This window comes from Crocuta crocuta, unplaced genomic scaffold (assembly GCF_008692635.1).
Source record: "Crocuta crocuta isolate KB4526 unplaced genomic scaffold, BGI_CrCroc_1.0 scaffold44, whole genome shotgun sequence".
Taxonomy (NCBI): domain Eukaryota; kingdom Metazoa; phylum Chordata; class Mammalia; order Carnivora; family Hyaenidae; genus Crocuta; species Crocuta crocuta.
In genome coordinates, this window is record NW_027530179.1 from 3,557,503 (window position 1) to 3,577,358 (window position 19,856).

At 40.3% G+C, this 19,856-nt stretch overlaps 2 protein-coding genes across 5 annotated transcripts in view; one reads left to right on the forward strand and one right to left on the reverse strand.

Moving 5' to 3' along the window:
• RUNX2 (RUNX family transcription factor 2) overlaps positions 1–19,856 on the reverse strand; it is a 221,333-nt gene that overhangs the window by 146,241 nt on the left and 55,236 nt on the right. The gene's annotated exons all lie outside the window — the stretch shown is intronic.
• Positions 1–19,856, forward strand: part of SUPT3H (SPT3 homolog, SAGA and STAGA complex component) — a 538,181-nt gene that overhangs the window by 20,766 nt on the left and 497,559 nt on the right. The gene's annotated exons all lie outside the window — the stretch shown is intronic.

Here is a 19,856-nt window from a genome sequence, read left to right on the forward strand (position 1 = left end):
GTACTGTGGAAAGTAGCAGTCATCGAACCATCTAGATAGTAGCTCATTTAAGAGGGTGCCCCTAGGATTGAACCTGGGAGTGGAAGAAGAGAGACTGTTGGAAGAAGCTGAGCATTAGGAAAAAGTACTGGCTTTTGAGTGCCTGTTGCTCATTAACCAGAAAGGCAGCGACCCCCAACAGTCAATCACATAAACAGCTTTTGCCCTCTTTTCATTATCCAATTGTTCAATTACAGGTTAGAGTTTTTTTAAAGGCCACATTATCCAATTGAAAACTCATGACAATCCTGTGAGGTAGGCATTTTTAAAAACCATACCTTTATTTCAGATAAGGAAACTTGGAAATGGACTCTGAGAAGTCATTCGGCAAGTCCAAGGTCACACCGTTACTGAGAGCCAGGACTTAAACCAACTTTTTTTCAGTTCCATATGCCCTTATATATAAAATATATAATATATATATTATATATATATATTCAGTACCTATTNTAAAAAAATAAATGCATTAAGGAACATATAAATATGTACAAGTGGTTCTTGCTCTTAAATAATTCTTAAGGAGATCATTGGGAGATCTTAAGCAGCTTGGGTGTGAAGACAACAAAGGGATGATTAGTCAGAGATAAGGCAACAAAGAAAGCTAAACTGTGTTCATTAGAAATGAACAGAAGTTTTGTCTGGGTTTCCCCACAGTATAGATGATCCAGAATCTCAAGGAGAGTAGGATGGCTGGCTGAATGATTTAGCAGAGGGACTTTCTTGTTTTTGGTTTTTTGTTTTTTCCCAATATTTTATTATGGAAAAACTTCAAACAGAAGTTGAAATAATATTTACAGTGAACACCCATTGCCACCTAGATTCTACACTGATATTTTATTACACCTGTTTTATTACACATCTATTCTTCATCTTTCTAAGACGGGAATTTCAAAGTAAACTGCAGGCATTGGTACAACTGCAGGAATTTTCATTTATTTACTTTTAATTTTTTTAACGTTTATTTTTGAGAGGGAGAGAGACAGAGTGTGAGCCAGGGGAGGGGCAGAGAAAGAGGGAAACATAAAATCCAAAACAGACTCCAGGCTCCAAGCTGTCAGCACAGAGCCTGATACGGGACTCAAACTCATGAACCCCAACTGCCGGGAGTTTTAAGACAAGGATATGTTGCATTCAATCTTCAGTTCTTTCTGCTTGCACTGTAAATCTTCATTTCTCCTTACCTTCAGTAAAGCTCACTATGCATAGCGAAGCTTTGTCAGAATGGTATTTTTAAATAATAGAAATCAAGTAAAATGGCTGAGGGTAAGTAGACGCAGAAACTGAGATAAAAGAATATGCAAGACCGCGTGAAGAATCCAAACTTAGTGGAATCAGGAAGTCAGAACTAGAGGTGACAAAGTATAAACTCCCTGGAATTTGGAGAAGTCTTGGGAAGAGCATTACATTTTACACAAGGCGGGAGTAGGAATTTGAGCCCATCTTATTTAGATCATTTAAGGGCCAGGCAAACACCAGTTGACAAGCAGATTACCACCTCTTTCTCTGTTTCCATTTATGGGAGGTAAAGTTGTTTTACTCCTGGAGGCAACACCTGTGATGGGAAGGAGGGGCAAGCAAGAGAGGAAAGAAAACCATAAGCCGTCCACTGCCAATGGCTCTCCCCTCTTTTCTCCATCCCCCCAAGCCTCCATAATTCTTCTTCCTTCAGCCTTCCCTCCTTTCCTCCCTTCCTTCTTACCTTCCTCCCTTCCTCCCTTCCCACGTCCCTTCCTCCCTTCCTTCCTTCCTTCCTTCCTTCCTTCCTTCCTTCCTTCCTTCCTTCCTTCCTTCTTTCTTTGGAGGGCAAAAGAGAGAAACAGGAGGAGACAGGAGGCAAAAAGGGGAGGCAGAAAGAAGACAAAGGGAAAAGGAAAAAAGGAAGGCATTTTCAGATCTGGGCACTTCTCTCTGCCTTCAAGGCTGATCTTGCTAAACACAGATAAAGACCAAAGAAAGGAGGAAATAAATGGAGGGGTGAAGGGTCGGTAGAAAATGGGGTAAAGATTAAAAGTTTTTTTTTTTTTTTTAATTTCTGAGAGAGAGAGATAGCATGAGCAAGGGAGGGTCGGAGAGAGAGGAGACACAGAATCTGAAGCAGGCTCCAGGCTCTGAGTTGTCAGCACAGATCCCAACGTGGGGCTCGAACCCACGAACTGTGAGATCATGACCTGAGCCGAAGTCAGAAGCTTAACCGACTGAGGCACCCAGGCGCCCCGAAAATGGGGTGAAGATTTTAGGTGAGTTAGAAAAAAATGTCTTATTCAAGCCTAGGGATGATGCTAGAATGTGGTAAAGTAATTCTCATTCCTATTTAAGGATTAGTAATAAATATACCACATTATATCTAGTTGCCAGTCTCTTTAAAACCTTGCTCTTCACCTATCATCTTTCAAATATTTATAATGTTCTTATGTGCACTGCTTTTGTTTTGGGGAAAATGGAGGGAAAAAAGGAACAAATCTACTTCTTTGTTAATCAAACCTATAGCTGAGGTCTGGCTGTTCAGTCGTCCACAACTACAGTGATAATAGCTAATGTGTATTGAGCACTTACTGTGACCAAGTACTATGCTAAGAGCTTTGCCTGGATAACCTCACCTATTCTTTACTACAATTACCTGCAACAAGCTTGGCTGATAGATGAGGAACCCGGGGCCTTGTGAGAGAGGCTAAGTAACTTTCTCAAGGGCACCCAGTTAGAGAGCAGTGAAGCTAGGCAATCTGACTCTTCGGTTTGCACCCTTGACTGCTACAGACGGCTCCTGACAGGACTGTTTTGACTTCAGCATGGTGCAAGAGTGATATGCCCTCAGTAGAAACCACACATCAAGTTTTGAATTTGTATCTTTTCCTAGGTTAGCAATATGCTATGATACTCTCCCGTGGCGCTGGGCAGTGGCAACCAGGCATAGCTCCCAGTCAGCCGCGCGATCACAAAGGTAGACAATTGACACACTCACAGCCATTCTGTCCCCATACAATCATTCTGTTTTCCACTTTCAGGAAGGGTGTATTCAATAAATTACATGAGATATTCAACACTTTGTTATAAAATAGGATTCACGTTATGATTTTACCCAGCTGTAGGCTAACGTAAGGGTTCTGAGACTGATCGAGGTGGGCTAGGCTAAGCTAGATGTTCTTTAGTTTAGGTGTATTAAATGTATTTTTCGACTCACCATATTTTCAACTTACAATGGATTTACTGGGACGTAACCTCATCCTAAATGGAGGAAGACCTATATATTATATTTCTGTGTATCCCAGAGCCAAGGAGGCAGCTCAGTGGAACTCCTGACAAAGTTCTAAGAAGAGAAATAACTTCACATGGTCTGGATTTCCAAACCTGAAACCATTTAATTACCATCTTTTGAACCCTCAAAATGTTTTAGGCACAATGCTAGCTTCACTGTTAGATGCGGGTACTAAGGTAAGATAGGGTCCCTGTCTTTCAGGACTTCAACAGGTTAATGTTGATAGTCTTTTGCTTTCTTTTTATTTAATGTTGTAAGTATAAGAAAATTAATTGCACTATGCCTGTATTTAATGTATATGTGCAATTCATGAATAAAAAAATCCAATTGAACCTAGTTGCACCCTTGACTGCTACAGACTATTGGAATATTATATGACTAGCAAAATAATTAGATACACATTTTACAAAAAATAAGGTATACAAATGGTTCATATGCTGTTCTTAAAATGTTAACCAGTATCACAAGTCTGGCATCATTAGTCAGGGGGTAAATGCAAATGAAATCCACTCTGTGATACCATTCCACACCTACTAGAATGGCTGTAACCAGGCAGATGATAACAAATGTAGGCAAGGATATGGACAAACCAAAAGCCCTAAACCCTGCTGGTAGGAATATTAAATGGTGCAGCCACTTAGGAAAACAGTTTGATCATTTCTTAAAAAGCTAAATACGGGGCGCCCGGGTGGCTTAGTCGGTTAAGCGTCCGACTTTCGCTCAGGTCATGATCTCGCGGTTCGTGGGTTCGAGCCCCGCGTCGGGCTCTGTGCTGACTGCCAGCTCAGAGCCTGGAGCCTGTTTCAGAGTCTGTGACTCCCTCTCTCTCTGACCCTCCCCTGTTCATGCTGTCTCTCTCTCTCTCCTAGAAATAAATAAATAAAACATTAAAAAAGAAAAACGTTTAAAAAGCTAAATACAAATTTACTGTGTGACCCAGAGGTTCTACTCCTAGGTTTATCCCAGGAGAAAGGAAAACATACATCTACACAAGTATGTATAAGTATTATTCATAGTACCATTGTGCATAATAGCCAAAAAATGGAGATGACCCAAGTGACCGTCAACTGGGGGATAGGTAAACAGAATGTGGTCTATTCATTCCGTAGATATTGTTATTCAACAGTAAAAGGTAATGCAACACTGCAACATGTTACAGGATAAATGAACCTTTAAAAACATTATGCTAAGTGGAAAAAAAGCCAGATACAAATGTCCAGAATAAGCAAATACACAGAGACAGTAAATAAATTAGGGGTCATTTAGGGCAGCCGATGGAAGCAGAGACTAACAACAGTAAAGGGGCATAAGGGGTTTTTACTGGGGTGATAAAGATTTTCTAAATGTGGATTATGGCTAGAGTCGTACAACTCAGTAAATTTACCAAAACCGTTGAATTATACAATAAAAATAAGCAAATTTTTTGATGTGGAAATTATACCCCAATAAAGCTTTAAGAAATCCCAGACAATTATGTGACCAAAAGACCCAGCGATCCTAGTTACTATTACTAGTTATTAGTATTAATATGGAATCCATTTTTGTTTTATGTAATATTTATTTAATAAATGTATTCAGTAATATCTACTAGGGGAGTTTTCTGTCATAAAGCTCTATAATTGCCTATCACAATATCATATCTATTTAGATTTAAATTGTCTTATTGTTAAAGCAATTACTCAGTTAAGAAATATTTTCATTTTCCTAAAGCAAAGAATCTTTTTATAATCAATGCAGTGATTTTAAAATGTTTTGGGTTAGGGGTATGTGGATGGCTTAGTCGGTCAAGCGCCCAACTTCAGCTCAGGTCATGATCTCACAGTTTATGAATTCGAGCCCCATGTCAGGCTTTGTGCTGACAGCTTGGGGCCTGGAGCCTGCTTTGGATTCTATGTCTCCCTCTCTCTCTGTACCTTCCTCCCACTTCCAAAAATAAATAAACATTCAAAAAGTTTTAAAAAATGTTTTAGGTTAAATAATGCATGACTCATTTATGGGCCATAGTGTAAGGTAAAGAAACAAAGAAACAGCCTCTTTTCTCACTGAATTTTTGTGACACTTCTTGTCCAAATGTTTTCTTGTATCTTTTTAATTTACCCTCTCAGTAAGCTTATGATTTAGAAAGAATGGATATTACCCTCATTTCACAGAGTAGCCTCAATTGATAGATATTAGGATTCAAAAATATATAGATTATATCTGTATAAAGAATTGGAATGGACTTCCAGATTTCAGGAGGACATGTAAAGAGCTTAGAAGTCACCCCTTCCATCCTTGCAACAAGAAAAAAGCTGAACAAACTGAAAATCAACCATTCTTAATCATCAGAGAACTGAGATAACAGGGCTAACTACTGTCCCAACCACTGGAGAGTCACAGGAACACAGACAATCACATCTTTGTAGGAGCAGAAGCCACTGGCAGAACCTGGTAGGAACACTTCAGGGGTAATTGACTAACTGCTGGAGACTGAGCTTGTGGACTAGCTTGAGAGAGAAAAAAAATTCCTGTGGGCCCAGCCTTAAGAGGGCCCCCCCTATATTCCTGAGGTTTACCTCTAGGAGCTCCACTAGATTCCTAGGGTGAAGAGCAGAGAAATACCTTGGAACATCTCAGGGGGATGGGAAAAATAGTTATTTTGAATATGCCCAGGGTACTCCGTTCTGCCTTTGCCTGCCCTCAAGAAACTATTTTACCAGAGCCTAACTGAACTGGGGGAAGGTCATATTCAGTTCCAACCCTCTCTTAGCCTTTGACATGGGGGAGGAGGGGAGCATGGGGAGAGAAATACCCAACTTCAGCTTCCTCTACGCTTCCTATCCAACTTAATAGAGGGTAGGGAAGAGTAGGGAAGAAAGGTGGGAAGCACTTGTGAAGGTCACAGGCCAGAGACACAGGCTCACTAAAAATTTGAAATTTAATCATAGGATTATGGAATGGTTTTCCCGTGGCCTATAGTTTACTACCACATCAGTCATGCACCTATATGATAACAAAGGATTACAGCAAAAAGACCCCATTTAAGAAAGAATTGCAGAGGGTGAAAAGTATAGGACACAAGAGGAAATTTTCACTTCTGATACTGTGGCTCAAGCAACCGTACACAGCATAAACCCCTAGCCTGATAAACATAAAACTCCACATTGAAGGTCTATCTTCCTCAGTTACTTTTACCTGATAAATCATGTCCAACTTTCATCAAAAACTACAAAGCATGCTAATAGGCAAAAAACACAATCTGAAGAGATGAAGCAAGCATCAGAACCAGACTAATATATGGCAGAGTTTAGAGAATGATCAGACTGAGAATTAAAATAAATACAATTAATATGTTAAGGGCCCTGGGGCACCTGAGTGGCTCTGTAAGTTAAGCATCCAACTCTTCTTTTTTCTTTTTTAATGTTTATTTATTTTTGAGAGAGAGAGAGAGACAGACAGACAGACAGAGTGTGAGCAGGGGAGGGGCAGAGAGAGAGGGAGACACAGAATCTGAAGCAGGCTTCAGGCTCTGAGCTGTCAGCACAGAGCCTGACGCGGGGCTCATAACTTATGAACTGTGAGATCATGACCTGATCCAAAGTCGGACACTCAACCGACTGAGCCACCCAGGGGCCCCAAAGTCCAACTCTTGAATTTGGCTCAAGTCATGATCTCATGGTTTGTGAGATAGAACCCTGTGTTGGGCTCTGCACTGACAGTGTGGAGCCTGCTTGGGATTCTCTCTTCCTCTCTCTCTCTGCCCTTCCCCCCTACACTCTCTAAACAAACAAACTACCAAACATTAAAAAATATATGTGAAGGGCTCTCATGGAAAAAGTGGACTGCAATGCAAGAGCAGATGGATAAGCAGAGGGATGGGAATGCCAAGAGAGAATCAAAAAGAAATGCTAGAAATAAAGTGAAAAATGCCTTTAATAGGCTCATCAGTAGAAATGACATGGACAAAGAATTAGTGAGCTTAAAAACATGTCAGCAGAAACTTCCAAAGCTGAAAAACAAAGAGAAAAGAAGATTGAAACAATGAGGACAGACTATCCAAGAACGATGGGGCAATTAGAAAAGACATAACATAAGTGTAATTGCAAGACCAGAAGGAGAAGAGAGAGAGAGTCTGAGAGAGAGAAAACAAAATATTTGAAGTCATGATGGCAGAGACTTTTCCAAAATTAATAATAGGTCCCAAATCACAGACCAGGAAACTCAGAGAACATTAGGCAGATTAAATACCCCCAAAATCAACACATAGGCATGTCATACTCCAAATCAGAAAATCAAAGATACTGGAGCATGCATCCAAAGTGGAAAGGGGTTTTTGTGTTTTGATTTTTATCCAAATTAATGTTACAACTTCTTGGTCTTCTGTCTCTTCTGACTCCCCCACCTAAAGTCTCTCCTGCCTAGGACTTATGGTAGAGTTGTTGCGGGGGGTTGTACACATAATTATTTCCCCCTTTAATGGAAAATATTATATTTATTATTATATTATATTTTAAAATAAAAATAGCAAAAATAAAATGTTCTATCAGCTTTATGTCCCCAAATGGACTGCAAATTTCTTGAAGGTGGGGAATATGTATTATATAATTCTGAATTCATAATTCCCTAGAGTGTCTATTACTGTTTATCCTGTGAAAGCAAATGAAATGCATGTTCTTTTATTATTTTTTAATGTTTTATTTATTTCTGAGAGAGAAGGAGAGAGAGGGAGACAGCATGAGGAGGGGAGGGTCAGAAGACAGGGAGACACAGAATCTGAAATAGGTTCCAGGCTCTGAGCTGGCAGTCAGCAGAGCCCTACGCGGGGCTCAATCCCACAAACCACGAGATCATGACCTGAGCCGAAGTCGGACGCTCAACCGACTGAGCCACCCAGGTGCCTTGAAATGCATGTTCTTTTAACTCTTTGGAAGCAAGTATAAGAGCCTAGCTACACCAGAATTTGCAGGTGAGAAGGACCTGGTGAAGAAATAAGCCACCGATCAAATGGATTAAGCCATTTTGAAGTATCGCTTAAATACTTAAAAAGGAAAACTCGTCCCCTCTATGATCCCGTAGTATGTGGTACATATGTAAGACCCACAATGATTTGTTTACAGGTCCATTTCTCTTGTCAGACTGTAAAGTCCTCTGGGATGGGAGCACATCTTTCTTCCTCTTTTCATTGTGAGAAGCATTTAATTCATATTTGGTAAATAAAAAGTTGAGAGAGCTGATCAGAGGGAAGGAAGTCTGCAGCCTTTCTGTAGTAATAAAGCTCTAAATTTGAAAAAAGTGGCTAAATGTTGTATTTTGGAGTAGTTTTTGAAGGAGGTTTTCCCCAGAAGAAGAGATACACTCCCTTGCTCCACAAACCCATTCTTCTTACCCCCTCAATCCCCTTGTACCCGAGGACTTTCATATCTGTTTCCATTGGTTCCTTCCCTTTCCCCCCTAATCTGGTGTCCTTTTCTGGTGTGTGTGTGGGCACGGGGTGGGGGTGGGGTTCTCAACACAAAACGACCAGACCTCTTTCCATTTACCCAACTACCTCTTGCCTCTTCCCCCTCTTTTCTTCCTTCCTTTAACTGCTAAGCTTCTCAAATGCACGATTATTTGAAAGATTCACACTCACACTCCTGCCACACCGTCAAGATGAGTTATGCAAACGTTGACAAATTTCTGACCGAATGCAGAAGTCGTTTCTCAGTATCTCATCCACTTTAAGTTCCCTGTGTTTTAAAATCTTTTCATAAAGCAAATGATTGTTTTATGAAGTGAACAAGCACATGCTAATTGATCTGTTTCCTGTAGTTCAGAAGAAAGGCAGGTTTCCAGGTTGGGGGTCTGCCAAGGAGAGCTCTTGGAGCCTCCTCATAGCTGGAGCTGAAATTTAGGGTTTGGCTTCCTGGCAACATTATCACTATTCCAGAGCTTACTCACTCTAACTCATAAGAGATCCAGCATAAAAACCAAAATACGGAGTTACTGATTGGCAATGAGGAAATATAACTGTTGAGTGGGATGACCCTTCCTATCAGCCTGATCATCATAGTATTTGGGAAGCTTCATGGAAGCTAAAATATGTGAAGATTGCTGGTCACAACAGAATCTGGATAAGGGGAGTTAGCTACTGAATTTGAATTCTTGAATGACACTGGGACTCTGACCCATTTATCTTTTCTCTACTCATCTCCACAATATGGGCATATGCTCTTTCAGTTTGTTCCAATTTTGTTCTTTCTTTGCTTTGTGATTAATTCACTTCTCTTCTTATTTACATAGTATTTTAATCAGGTTATAAATAAGGTTTATCGGCATGGATCTATATCCCTTCTGTGATCCATCATTGGCTTATTGCACAATTAACTTTCAGAGGTTAGTCTTATCTACGAGCAATTGGGGAGTGTCTCAAATGTGCACTTGTGAATGGTAAATATTGATTTCTACATATTATGTCATATTTCTTAAAGCAAGGCACACCTGGATAAATCAACCTGATCAGCTACTCACATATTTGGCTGTAAAACAAGTCTTAAACATACTTCTAGACCATGACTGTCAGCTCTTCCATTGTTTAGGGCATTCAAAAGGATATCCTCTAGATGCCGAAAGTAGTCCCAAATTATTTTGAGTGAAGACAATATTATGGGAACAATGGTAGTGGAGAATATCTGTATTATTGGTGTGTAATATAAAAATCACAGTCATTGGGGTGCCTGGGTGGCTAAGTTGGTTAAGTGTCCGACTTCAGCTCAGATCATGATCTCATGGTTTGTGCGTCTGAGCCCCGCATCAGACTCTGTGCTGACAGCTCAGAGCCTGGAGCCTGCTTCAGATTCTGTGTCTGCCTCTCTCTCTGCCCCTCCCCTGCTTGTGCTCTGTCTGTCTCTCAAAAATAAATAAACAAACGTAAACATAAAAATAAAAATAAATCACAGGCAGGAACATCTGCCCAATTGTAGAGAAACTATTAAACTAACAATGTGTGGCTAACTTCAAGTTTCATTAATATTGACTTACTATTTGTTCACTTATTTTGTAATCTATTAGCATTTGTTGCCAAATAAGCAGTCGCAAGGGCCAAAGGTTTAAGAAAAATTTGTGGGAGGGGCGCCTGGGTGGCTTCGTCGGTTAAGCGTCGGACTTTCGCTTAGGTCATGATCTCGCGGTTCGTGGGTTCGAGCCCCGCGTCGGGCTCTGTGCTGACTGCCAGCTCGGAGCCTGGAGCCTATTTCGGAGTCTGTGTCTCCCTCTCTCTCTGACCCTCCCCTGCTGACGCTGTCTCTCTCTCTCTTTCCTAGAAATAAATAATATTTAAAAAAAAAAAAGAAAGAAAAATTTGTGGGAGATTAATTTAAAGTTAAGAAAATTCAAGTCATAAACTTTCCCCACATGAATTGAGAAATGACTACCTTATTTAGTTAGAATGGGATATTAGAGGTTCCTGGGTGGCTCAGTAGGTTAAACTTCTGACTCCTGATTTTGGCTCAGGTCATGATCTTACCGCTCCTGTGTCAGAGCCTCACATCAGGCTCTGTGCTGATAGTGTAAACAAACCCTGCTTGGCATTTTCTCTCTCTGCCTCTCCTGCTCTCTTTCTCTCTCTCTCTCAAAATAAACTTGAAAAAAAAAAAAAGGGATATTAGTGCCCGAGCATAATTTGAGAACTGCTACTATACAGTGAATTACTGAGTACTTTTGATGTAGTGAACTGTAATTTTATTATTTCTCTATTATAAATGTGGAAATTGAGTAGAGAGGCAAAATGTATTACAGTATTTGCTCTGTAAAACCTGGAAGAAAGGATTTTCTTTGTTCAGATTCTAAATCTTATATGACACCCATTTCCAGAGAGACCCCAGCAGAATTTTTAAAATTCTTAAGAATATTGTTCTGAATAAATATACTTTACTGGAATATGGAAAATGACTAAAACATTACTAGAATGTGGCCAAATAGCATACTTTGTACTTTATCATTTGCTTGCTTATTGGGGGAAGCTGTAAGTTCTATAGAATTTGTTTAGGGGAGTCTGGGTGGCTCAGTTGGTTAAGCATCCAACTTTAGCTCAGGTCATGATCTCACAGTTCTTGGGTTTGAGCNATATGAATAAGTGTTAAAAATTATTTTAAAAAAAGACGTTTAAAGGGAACACCTGAAATGGATTACCTGGAGGGCTTGTCAAAGCAGATTGACGTGAAGCTCCACCTTCAGTTTCTGACTTTGTGCGTAGGGAATGGGGTCCAAATTTGCATTTCTAACAAGATGTAAATATTGCAACCGTGCTTTGAGGACCACTGCTCTATACCTTGGGCTGTCTTCAACTTAACAGGCCCTTGGTTATTCTCTCCTATTACCCACAGTGGTTCAATAAAACTTTATCACCTCATACCTATTTTACAGTACAATCTCCAGTTCTTCAGTGTCCCCACTTTCCTACCTTATGGGGAAAATATGGGTCATTGGGTACGAACCGCCTCAAGTTCTTATTCCTTTCTTCCAGTCTATCCCTCTTCCGTTTTAAGGTCCATTTTCTGGACTCTTGATCAAAAAGTTTCCAGTCTCTTCCAGGATCTCTCTAATTCCATCTTTGCTTCCTAGAAATTTTGTGATCAGCCCTCTTCTATCCCAAGTATTCAACCTTTTCTTCTTTATCAGCTACTTCGCCAAAGTTTGTAAGCAAGCTCAAGTCCTTGATCTTGAAAATGTATCCTGTGACCCTAAATATTTCTCTAGCCAACCTCTTTCTTCTACACAGGACATGTTCTTGGGAAGAATAACACACTCGATTTCTCAACTTCCTTATTTGTTCTCCTCAAGTCACTAATCCTACCAAGTTTCTAATCTTACCACTGGATTGCTGCTGCTGTGCCCTAGGTCGCTTTCAGCTGGCTAAGTATTGTTGACACCAATTTTCATTAAAAAAATTTTTTTTTAATGTTTTTGTTTATTTTTGAGAGAGAAGGAGGGAGACAGACAGAGTGTGAGCAGGGGAGAGGCAGAGAAAGAGACAGACACACAGAATCTGAAGCCGGCTCCAGGCTCTGAGCTGTCAGCACAGAGCATGACACCGGGCTCAAACCCATGAACCACAAGATCATGACCTGAGCCGAGGTCAGAGGCTTAACTGACTGAGCCATGCAGGTGCCCACCAATCCTCATTTTAGTGCCATTCATCTCTCTCTTTGAAGCTCTCAGCTCTCCTGGTTTCTGTGACACCATTACTTTCTCAGTTTTCTTTGTAGGTTTTTACTCTCCCTTTCCCATTGACTATGGGTGTCTAGAATCCAGTTTTTGACTCACTTCTCTTTGTTCTATACATACTCCCTTGGGCATTTCATTGCCTTCCTCAGCTTCAGTTCTGTTCACACAGATTCTTCTGAGAATATTCTTAGGCCAAATCTAGGAAGGGCTAAATTCCACATCTAATTGATGTATATGGAATGCTGTATGTTGAATGCTGCTGGTCCCCAAATCTAAATGGCCATTTTCTTTCTTGAGCTGCAGACTTTAGTCTAGTTTTTATTTCTACCCTTGTGTCTGAATAGTCTAGTTGGCTGTTGGTGGTAGTCATCTGCAATTTTATATGGTCACCTTAAACTCAAAGTATTCAATCTGCCACTCAGTAAGTTGAGAAACCTTAGAATCGTCCTTGAGTTCTCTTTTCGCCTCACTTCTATCCTCCTATATTACCAGTAACTAAGTCTTATAAATTCTATTTCTTTAATATTTCTCCTTCCTGTCATATTTTATCTGCTGTCCCCACACAGAGCTTTGTGAAAATGCTTTTGGGTGAAGGGTGCCTGGTTGGCTCAGTGGGAGGAGCATGGAGTCTTGGTCTTGGGGTGTGAGTTTGGCCCCCAGGTTGGGTATAGAGGTAACGTAAAAAGAAAATTTTTAATAAAAAAATGCTTTTGGGTAAAATCTAGGAAGAGGGCTAAGTTCTACATCTGAGCAGGTATTTGTGGAATAAGGACAGTTGGAAGCCCATCCATAAACTTCATCTAATAAGCACAAGTGGGAGTTCAGATGGACCCATGAGAATACTGGCTTCCTAGAAATATGAAGAGACTCTGAGTTGGTTACTGGGCTTGCGAATGAGGTAGAATCATCGCCTAAGCCAGTTTTAACTTATAGGTTAAAAGTGAGGGAGATGCCAGCTAATATTGGTATTACATATTACCACAGTGACTTTGCTCTTGTTTATATAACTTCGTCCCTCCCAAATTTATCAGTAAGAAGTCATTTTGAGGTCAGAAATTCTGTGTTATTTATCATTATGTCCCCAAGAACTAACAATGACTGAAATACTTAAGGGTCCTTAATAGATGTTTATTAAGAGAATAATTGTCAAACTGACATATATTTATTGAATTCGTGAAAAATAAAACACTAATACTTGAGATAGAACCTCATGTTTAATTTATTCCCACGTCTAGTACATCAAAAATACAAACATCATAAAAATTACTTGACAGCTCATTAAAAACTGGAAAACAACAATAACTATAAATTACTGAACATTTCATTATGTCAGGGGCTTTTCATTTAAATCCTGATAACAACCCTATCACACAGATGGCCCTATTTCTATTTTATAGTGAAAGATGCTTATTTTCTGAGAAATTGAATAATTTGGCTGGGGCATCATGGCTTATAAGTGGCAACAAAGCCCATATTTTTTTGTCCTATGCCTGACTGAGTTAATGAAGCTGTTTTAAGTGTCTTCTAGCAAGAGGGCACCTGGGTGGCTCAGTTGGTTCAGCATCCAACTCTTAATTTCGGCTCAGGTCATGATTTCACAGTTCGTGAGTTTGAGCCCCTCTTGGGATTCTCTCTCCCTCCCTCTCTGCCCCTCCCTTGCCTCTCTCTCTCTCTCAAAATAATAAATAAAATAAACTTTTAAAAATCTTTAAAAAATATATTCTAGAAAGAGAAAATGCAGCTTATGCTGCATCTACTAAAAACTTAAACTAAAACTAAAGTGACTTAATCAAACCTGGCTGGTATAGTTTCCTGATCACTAGCAATTGATCTGAGCATTCCTTAGTCAGAATAGGTTTACTGCGTCCAGCTTCAGAGTGTGAACTAGGAACAGCAGGTTGGATTAGCCATACTCTGGTATATTTCACTCATGGCCCTGATTAACTTTTGGCCCTGTTTCCCCACATGACAGATAAATACACGTACATGTGTAATACAGAATGGAGGCAGTTGTGCAAATAATTCACTGAAATAGATCCAGTTTTACGTCTAAACATTTCCATAAAAATGCTTTGAGGAGGCGCGCCTGGGTGGCTTAGTCGGTTGAGCGTCCGACTTTCGCTTAGGTCATGATCTCGCGGTTCGTGGGTTCGAGCCCCGCGTCGGGCTCTGTGCTGACTGCCAGCTCAGAGCCTGGAGCCTTTTTCGGTCTGTGACTCCTTCTCTCTCTGACCCTCCCCTGCTCTCTCTCTCTCTTTCTCTCTCTCTCCCCTAGAAATAAATAAAACATTAAAAAAAAAATGCTTTGAGGAAATGGATGTTCTGTGTATTTGTGTCAACTGAATTCTCCACCTTGGTGTCAGACATTGATAGAACAACAACAAAAGAGAGGTTTGTTGTTGTTGTTATTGTTGTTTTAACAAGGGGATGTTGAGCTTTCTTCACATCTTCTTAAAACAAAAGTAAGATATTCCTTGACAAGTGTTATACAGGACTAAATGGACCTCTATTATGCGGGCAGGATTAGAAATTAATTAAATGATTATTAAAGAACAAATGCAAGCTTTCCTCTCTTTCCATAAGAATTTAATTATTAAGGCAAAACAATAGATTATACAAACATTGTGCTTAATACTTATTTATGCCTAAAATTGAATTCTTGATCTCTCCCACCTACCCAACATATCCATCCCCATTCTTTCCCATCTCAGTTACTGGCAAATTCACTTTTCCAGTTTCCCAGGACACCTCAATCATCCTTTATTTCTCTCTTTCTCTAGAACCCCAAATCAAATGTCAGTAAATGATATTGATTTTGAAAAAAATATCCAGAATTTAACGATGTCTTACGGAGACTACTGTAATAACCTTAGTGCAAGCTACCATCACCTCTTGCCTGGGTTATTACAATAAGACCTGTACTGTACAGACTATTTTTTTTAATATTTATTTATTTTTGAGAGACAGAGACAGAGTATGAGTGGGAGAGGGGCAAAGAGAGACAGAGAGAGAGAGAGAGAGAGAGAGAGAGAGGGAATCCTAAGCAGGCTCCATGCTGCCAGCATAGAGTCCTATGTGGAGTTTGAACTTGCGAACCATGAGATCATAACCTGAGCTGAAACAAAACGTCGGAAGCTTACCTACTGGGCCACCCAGGAGCCCCCAGAGTAATTACTTTAAAGTCTAAGGCACATCATGTCAATCCTCTGCTAATAGCCTCCCTTTCCCAGACACACAGGCCTTCTACCATCTCACCTCACCTCTATGACCTCACATTACACTTTTTTTTTTTTTAATGGGTCATTGTTTTCCAGCTTACAATGGGTCATTACCCACTCTTGCAACTTACCAGGCTTGTTTCCACTTCAGGGCCTTAGCATGGGTTGTTCTCACTGGAATGCTCTTTCTTTAGATGTCTGCAGAGATCTCCTTCACCTTCATCAAGTCATTATTCAAACAGCACTTTCTCAGTGAGGCCTATCCTGCTTGCCCAATTTAAAAATGAACAAGTCTCTCACTCATTCCTCTTGTGCTTTGTCTCATTGCTTATCCCTTCCCTGTTGTATAAAAATTTTCCTCCTGTTCTGTTACACTCATGGCTTTCTAACATATTACATTATTTAGGTGTTTGCTTATTGTCCAACTACTCCTACTATGTTTGATGATGGCATAACAGACTTTGTCTGTTTTGTTCACTGCTGTATCTACAGCTCCTAGAATAATGTCAGGCACATGGTAGGCCTACAACAATTATTTATTGAATGAAAGAACTAACTAGCACCCATCACTTACACTCAGTGAATAGACCATGTCTTCAAGGGGAGAAAAGTAGAAGTTGTTTGCTTCTAGATCAAGAGGATTACATATTGAATTCAATGGGAATGAAAGCAATACAGTTTCCATGCGTCAAGAGAGCTCAGGGGCTCTATGCAACCTTGGTATTATAGGATTCCTTTTCTATTCTAGTCTCAAAATGTGATCATTAGCCAAAGACTAATTTTAAAAGATCCTGGAGTGTTAAATCTGTATTGAGAGGTTCCAAAGAGGATGGATCATGATTATAGTTATACAAGCTGCTCAGTAATGTAATTCTTTAACATTCCTTCTCTCATCACTGAATTGCTCTTCCTAATTTGAAATCTATGAATGTAATGAGAAAGCATTGGAAGCCAATATGATAACACCCCAAATAATTATGCGATGCACTGCCCTCCTGTATTTCTACAGATTTGACTAGTGTATATTTTTCATGTTGGTCTTTCTTTTGCAGTGCATTATATCTGTTGAATATCCATGTCAACCTACAGCACGAGCCTTGAATATTCCGTATTTTTTGGTAGCACAAATACATTGATTGAAGGCTGAAATTATCTTGTACCACTTTAATATCCATCCTTTGGTCATTCCTGTTTTGAAGGAGTATAGAGTTTTAGGGCTGCAAGGTTTTAGTTTATTTGGTTTGATCACCTTACTTTACAGACATGAAAACTGAGGCCCAACAATGTTAAGTGACTTGCCCAAGTACCACAGAGCTGGCTGGAGCAACTTCTTCTAAAAGTAAAGCAAGCTACAGTTGAAAAAATAGTTCTTACTATCAAAACATTAATTGAATAAAACAATGTAGTATGCAGTTCTAAACAATATGCAGTTCTAGCCAGTTTATATCCATGGTGACTATATAAGCATTAGACACGTGAGTGCCCAGGTGGCCTAATTGGTTAAGTGACCCACTCTTGGTTTTGGCTCAGAAGATGATCTCACAGTTTTATGAGTTCAAGCCCCGTGTTGGGTTCTGAGCTGACAGTGTGGAGCCTGCTCGGGATTCTCTCTCTTTCCTTCTCTCTCTGCCCCTCCCCAACTCATACTGTCTCTGTTTCTCTCAAAATAAATAAACTTATTAAAAAATAAGCATCAGAAATCTAAGGCAGAGAGAGCAAAGAAGAAAACAATTGAAAGATGAGAACTTCCACAAGCATCCTAATAAATAAAAGTTGTGTATCACATAAGAGTAAGAATTTTGCAGATCACCTGAAGTGAATCGTCCTTGTGACACCTGCATGAGAGGAGACCAGCTCATCACAGAAATGTTTCTAAATATGTCTCCGATGCTATTTGGAGAATTGGGGTTTCTTTTATTACCTAACCTAATCATTTTAGGATGTCAGGAGGCTTTCTACTTAGATATCTACACTTTCTTTTTGCACAAGTGCTCTATATGAGGCCAGAGGAATGTGAGCATATATGGTAACAATGCTTCATTTTCCTTTAACAGCTCTGTTTAAGGGACAGAGACATTTTTGTGGTGTGATTCATTTACTTGGTCTCCTGGTGTTTTCTCCATATGCTTTGGAAATCACGTATTTTTCTGAGAACTGGTAGTCATGAAAGTCTTAATTCCAGCAACAGAGTCATTGTTTTAGCTTTGTTACGATTAAGATACTCTAATAGTGTCGATGGTTTAGGATACTCGATATCTAATGGAAGATACTTTGACCCTTCGTGTACAGCTTTTTCAACCATAAAATTATGGTTAAGTCAAATTTTGAAAATGAATTGTAGGGGCACCTGGGTGGCTCAGTGGGTTAAGTGTCGGACTTCGGCTCAGGTCATGATTACACGGTTTGTGAGTTCGAGGCCCACATCGGGCTCTGTGCTGACAGCTCAGAGCCTGAAGCCTGCTTCGGATTCTGTGTCTCCCTCTCTCTCTGACCCTTCCCTGCTCTCTCTCAAAAATAAAAAAAAAACAAAAAAAAAAAAAAAGAGAATTGTAATAGATTCCAGGAGGCAGGAACACTAGGATAACTCATGCGACTTCAAAGCTCAGATTTCTGCCGACAGCACAATTCACGATTTCCTAAGGGTGGATTTTTGAGTTCCCTCTACCAGTGTCTGGTTTAATCCAGTTTCTGTTCTCCATGGCTCACTTTCAGTCACTCCTGTTGTGTGTGATTATATGTAGATTAGATACCAGTCCAAAGACTAAGATCTGTGTTCTATTTTGAAAAGCTAGATCAAATCTGGCCTCCAAGTGATACAGGTAAAACTCCCATGTAAGTACTATGGCAACATTTACTGAATGTAATTGTAATTGAAACGATCTGCTTTGGGTTATATTTCCTTAGATGTAATATCAATTCTTCTCAATTTTCTCCTAATTATTTTCTTGGTAATGTACTTAAAAGGACTTTTCAACTACTGTGTATATCAGTTTTCCTTCGTAAGAAATTGGTGACAATTGTTACTCTCCCTTCCTTACGCTCTACACTTTGCCCAACATTGCATTAAGTGTGATTTCCANAAGAGTCAACTATGATCTAGAGGAAATCGTCAAAGCAGTTGCCATTTTAAACAATGTAAGCAAGTAGGAAGGAAAGATTATTTCAGAACACAAATATTCATAGGTAGGAAAATAACAAGCAGTAATGCTTTAAAAACCCGACTGAAGGTTTGTAGTTGAATCTCTATGAAATACTTTGTCTGACGTCATAGGAGCGGATGTAAGCATCACTAATTTTTTCTCCCTAAACAGCTGAAAAGAATGTTAAAACATAAGACTTCATATACATTGAAAGCAATTGAAGTAACTGACGATTGTATTATAGAACTCCATGTATAGCACTCAAATTGAGAGCACAGGACGTGCAGTTTAATAGTGCGGGCGCAGGGTTTAAAAATGAGCAACAGGCCAAAATCCTAAGGAAAAATAAAAATAGGGTGATTCCCCCCCATCCTTGAAATAGAAGCAGATTTTCATTATAAAAACGTGGTCGTTAAATTCCTGATTTGTTAAAATGAGTCTGGCGGTGGGAGTGGGCGGTATTCATGGCGCACCATCATCTCCCACCGCCTATCCGAAGACTGGTGTGCGTGAGCCTGCAGAAGGGCTGGTGTCTTACTGTCCAGAACGGGTTCCAGAACGGGTTCCATGTCCACACCCCAGGCACCGAGGTCCCTTGGAGGGGCAGGCCTTTTTGAGCTCTCCGTTTCCCCTCCCCACTCTAAGAGCACAATCCGGCTAAGATTCCCCGTTCACCCCAATTCCCGGACAGAACCTTACACGGGCCAATCCCTGCCCTCAAGTTGAAAACAAACTTCCAGTGCCGGTCCCCCAAGCCCTCGAAAATCCTAGCCCTCTCAGTTCCACTCTTAAAGAACGGCCTCGCCCACGAACACCCTTCGGTTCTCCGACCAACTCCACTCCTTTCCCAGCAAGCACCGCTTTCAGGCCCGCCGCCCGGACCGCGGTGGCCCACAGCAGAGAAAGCTGCTGCGGTGCGCTCCACTACGCCCCGCCCCCGGCGAGCGTGGCGGAAGTTGCTTGCTCGGGAAAGGAGACCACGGCCACCTGGTAGAGCGCGCATGCGCCAGAGCCCGCGCAGCT